The sequence below is a fragment of the Aotus nancymaae genome, unplaced genomic scaffold, assembly GCF_030222135.1.
Source record: "Aotus nancymaae isolate 86718 unplaced genomic scaffold, 86718_ANA_hifiasm-v0.15.2.pri h1tg000057l, whole genome shotgun sequence".
Taxonomy (NCBI): Eukaryota; Metazoa; Chordata; class Mammalia; order Primates; family Aotidae; genus Aotus; species Aotus nancymaae.
Genome location: NW_026988471.1, coordinates 2368226 through 2373210, shown reverse-complemented (window position 1 = coordinate 2373210; position 4985 = coordinate 2368226). Strand labels below are relative to the sequence as shown.

The window sequence follows — 4985 nt, the reverse complement described above, 5'->3', positions numbered from 1 at the left end:
AGCGCATGACAAATCGGGGACCAAATGTTATATAGTAAAATAGGAGGCACGTAAGGACAATTTTCCCAATTCATTTTCTGAAGGTGACTTTTTTCTCTTTCTACAGTCAGGTGATGTAAGTGTTTACCACGATACTGGTATTGGTACTAGTAACACTGGCATTAGTAAAATCATTAATTTCATTGCACATATATTTTTGTTTACATAAATATCAATTCCATTAGCATGTGGGACTATTACAAACTTATGTCCTTCCTCCCTCCCTCCCTCCCTCCTCCCTCCCTCCCTCCTTCCTCCCTCCCTCCTTCCTCCCTCCCTCCTTCCTACCTCCCTCCCTCCCCCCACCTCCTACCTCCCTCCCTCCCTCCTACCTCCCTCCCTCCCTCCTACCTCCCTCCCTCCTTCCTACCTCCCTCCCTCCTCCCTCCCTCCTTCCTCCCTCCCTCCTTCCTACCTCCCTCCCTCCTCCCTCCCTCCTTCCTCCCTCCCTCCCTCCTTCCTACCTCCGTCCCTCCTCCCTCCCTCCTACCTCCCTCCCTCCCTCCTACCTCCCTCCCTCCTTCCTACCTCCCTCCCTCCTCCCTCCCTCCTTCCTCCCTCCCTCCTTCCTACCTCCCTCCCTCCTCCCTCCCTCCTTCCTCCCTCCCTCCCTCCTTCCTACCTCCGTCCCTCCTCCCTCCCTCCTACCTCCCTCCCTCCCTCCTACCTCCCTCCCTCCTTCCTACCTCCCTCCCTCCTCCCTCCCTCCTCCCTCCCTCCTACCTCCCTCCCTCCTTCCTCCCTCCCTCCCTCCTCCCTCCCTCCTTCCTCCCTCCCTCCCTCCTTCCTACCTCCCTCCCTCCTTCCTACCTCCCTCCCTCCTTCCTACCTTTCTTCCTCCTCATGGGGTTAAAGCTGAGAAGAGAGTGATCGGCGCAAGAGAAAGAGCAGACAGGGCTCCTCACCTGAACCCCTCTCCCCAGCTGTGCATGCTGCTCACTTCTCGTGTCACCTGGGCTCCTCCTCCAGATGTTCCCCCTGCCTGGCTCCTCCCACCACCTGGGCTCCTCCTCCCAGGTGTTACGAGGACTAAATTATATAAAGCAGGTGACATACTTTGCCGGTTGTTTGCTTCATAATACATGCTCAGCAAATGGAGGCCATTTTTGTTATTGAGAAAATGGCAAAGAAACCAAGACACTGTTGAGTGTGACAGGTTTGCCAGGCACTTCACTTGGGGTTTCTTTTCAGTTCCATCTGTGGAAGGTTACATGGCAGGCCGGAGGGGCAGCACCCTCATTGACCTGGTGCCTGGATCGTAGTGCAGTCCTGGCTTTGTAGGGGAGTCTCATGGCCAGGACAAGGACGTGCAGGTGGGAACCATGACCCTCCCTTGCTCCCAGCCTGGGAGGTTGTGCCCTGTGGATCCCGTGGACCCGGCGATGTTCCCCAGGAAGTTTGTCATCAGTACCACTTGTACCTTGGTTCTGCTAATTCTATTTTCTTTGCTGTAAATTCATTGCATATGAGACTCTATCAATTACAGAATCAATTTCACTGGGTGATGGAGAAGAAACAGCAGAATAATTCTCACTGAAATGATGTTTATGTGAATACTTACAGTTTTACTAAATAAAATAGAGCTATTCTGGAATCCTCACACAGCGTCGAACCCCCACTTAAGGATGTCCTCACGATTTTATTCTCCTGAACATGGTCACTTGTTGATGCTTGCTGTATACAGGGCCTACTGGAGAACGCTGTTGGCATGGGCTGCTAATTTTTCAGGCGTTGCATCCTGGAAGACACGAGTCTTTCTGATAATCTCAGGTGTCCAGTTTATTTGAAGCACTGAGCACCTGCATTTGTCAAAACTCTTTTGACAGTTTATGTGACCCCTTTCACCTAAGCTTAAGAAAACTCCAGGAAGCCTGAGGGGGAACGTGGGCTCCGGGGACAGCTGGTGCCAGATGCTCTCCTCGAATCCCTCCCCCTTCCCATCTGGTGGGTGTGTTCACCTCTGCTTGGCTTTATTCTTGAACAAGCTTCTCCAAGTGGCAGTAAGATGGCTACTGGCTCCCACATGTCCCTTGAGCCTAGAGCGATCTCAAGAGAAAAGGGACAGCCTTTCACTTTCAGATCTGCCCAAATTCCTAAGATGAAGCTCACTAATTGGCTGACTGAGTCCCAAGCTTGCCATGAAAACACATGCCCAAGGCGGGAGGTGGTGGGAGTGGGGGTGAGGGTCAGGGTGGCCAAACCCCGACCACACGGATGGGTGGAGTTGTTATAGGCTGGAGGAGAAGCCTTTCTCCAGAGAAAGAATACTGAGCAGACAGCACTAATGTTAACCACGCTAGTTACTCCAAAAGAGAGCATCTTTTTAAAATAAAAGGTTTAGAAGGACAGAAGGAGTCCAAGGAGTGGGCCCCAGAATCTCAAGTTTTGGGTACCGTATGGCATTGAGGCATTTTGCAAGCAAAATGAATGGCTTCCTATTTGATTTTGAGGAGGTCTTCACACCATTGAATCCCCAGAAGGTTTAGTGACATGCATCAGCCAATCAGGGATATTCATTAGGTCACCGGCACTGCATATGAGATGCAGTGTTGATCAGTTATAAGATGTGGTTTCATTACTAAGAGTTTTGCCAATAACACCAGAAAAACAACTGTGAGAAACAGAATAAGGAAAATAATGGCTTGCCGGAGTTTGTAATATCGACGGTTGGCTGGTGGGGAGTTGAGAGACTAGGGAGAGGCATGAAGGCTGTGAACCCAGTGCTGGAGGAAGGGCAGGGTGAGGAGAAGAGCGAGGTCCGTCCCGCTCAGCCACGTGGCTTCCTCAGGGCCCGCCCTGCGGTCCGTTCCCTGCCTGGGATGTGGTTTGCTTTCACTGTGGCTCGAGCCATCCGCTGTGTAGGAGTTTACGGGCTCCACTGAAGGGAGAACTTGTAATGTTTTCGGCTTTGTCATTTGCTGTGCTTCTGCAGGTCGTGTTTGAAGCTCCCTCTTGCTTTGCTCTGAGTTAGGTGACACAGTGGCCACATCCTGGCCATCAAAGCTGCTCGCTGAGCACCGTTTGCAAGACAGAGTTTATCAAGGATTGGGCTTCTTGTCTAGCGGATTGGCCCATCTTAGTTCTTATTCGGTTGCTTGTAGCAAACTTTCAAGCGAACTACATGAAACCAAGTAGTTTATGAAGAAAATGAATTTATTTCTTAAGATTACAGAGGCTGAGAATTCCAGGTTGAGAGGCCACGCCAGGTGAGAGCCTTTTTGCTGTGGAGACTCTCCGAGGAGTCCAGAGGCAGCCCAGGGTGTCCCATGGCAGGGAGGTTGGGCGTGCTCTCATGCTCAGGCCTCTTTTCTTTTTATAAAGCCACCAGTCCTACTCCCATGATAGCCCGTTAATCCATCTATCCATCAGTCCACGAGAGGCTGGTCCATTCAGGAAGGCAGGGCCCTCATGACCCGGTCAACTCTTAAATTCCCCGCCTCTTGGTACTGCCCTGTGGGCATTAGATTCCAACTTGAGTTTTGGAGGGACAAGTGTTGACATTGTAGCATGGACCACGGTGTCGTAGCTGCTGTGCTTGGGGAAAATGAGTCCTTTTGTTTCAACACCTTGGGATGAAAGAGCATGACTTTTCTTCGTTTTCTCATGTCATCTAGGCAACATTTTCGGCTAATTCCTTTTAGCTTTGAAACATTGATTATATAGCTTAGACCTGTGTTTATGTAAAGAAAGAGCCGAGTGCAGTGGCTCACACCTATAATCCCAGCACTCTGGGAGTCTGAGGCAGGCAGATCACGTGGTCAAGAGATTGAGACCATCCTGGTCAACATGGTAAAACCCTGTCTCTACTAAAAATACAAAAATCAGCTGGGTGTGGTGGTACGTGCCTGTAGTCCCAGCTACTCAGGAGGCTGAGGCAGGAGAATTGCTTGAACCTGGGAGGCGGTAGTTGTGGTGAGCCAAGGTCACTCCATTGCACTCCAGCCTGGGCAACAAGAGTGAAACTCTGTCTCCAAAAAAAAAAAAAAGGAAAAAAAAAAGAAAGACTTGTATCAGCAGAGTGTACATTGTTACAGACATTGGTTGTTGATGCCTACAGTAGAATTTTGACAAGTTGACAGACTGCTAAACTGTTAAAAGGTTTCTGGAAGGCATTCTGTCAGAGTTTTGAGGAAACTGGTCAGGATCACCTTCTGATAGTCTTCCTGGAGGATGGAAATGCTGGTGCAGGGACAGAGGGAAATGTCAGCCTTTGTTTCCTGGTAACAGAAAGCAGCTGACATCAGGACACCTGGGTCTGAGAGTCACAGTTCTGATGCCAACTGTGACCTGGGCAAGTTGATAGAACTATCTGGCCTCAAAATTCCTCATCTCAAAAGATTGTACTGGAGTCTATGGCTACACCACCCTGAATGCACCTGATCTCGTCTGATCTCGGAAGCTAAGCAGGGTTGGGCCTGGTTAGTACTTGGATGGGAGACCGCCTGGGAATACGGGGTGCTGTAGGCTTTAAAAAAAGAAAGAAAGAAAAAAAGATTGCACTAAATCCTTTTCTCCATAAATTCTTATGGTTTTGTGACTGCGCTCCGCTGAAGTAGTTCAATTCTCTGCCACTTAATACCTACATGTGAAGGTGACCTGTTTTCTGCAGGGGTCAGGCATGGGTCCCGGTGGGCAGGTGGAGATGAGCCTCTGAAGGCAGCAGAAAGCCTCTTAGCACTGAGGCCACACTTCGCTAGGTTTCTTCTCGTATGGAGAGGAAGAGCCTCGTTCCTCATGGAGCCGGAGATCGGAGGCTAAGCTTTGGGGTTGGCTTTGCCGTTACTCAGCCACCCTCAGTGACCTCGGCCCACCCTTCACCTTCTGGGGCCCAGCGTCGTCTGCAGTACAGTGGGGGCCGGGCCACGTGACCTTGCAGGTGGCCTCTGACTTCAGCCGCATCTGTGCTTCTTGCTTTCCTCTGTCCCCAAGAGCCACACTCAGAAGCT

The 4985-nt window shown here is 50.6% G+C and overlaps 1 non-coding gene across 1 annotated transcript; it reads left to right on the top strand.

Annotated features, from left to right (window-relative positions):
* Positions 1-4387: 4387 nt before the first annotated feature.
* Positions 4388-4506, top strand: LOC135269844 (5S ribosomal RNA). The gene has a single exon (XR_010338094.1). It is a non-coding gene; the product is annotated as a 5S ribosomal RNA (ribosomal RNA).
* Positions 4507-4985: the final 479 nt, after the last annotated feature.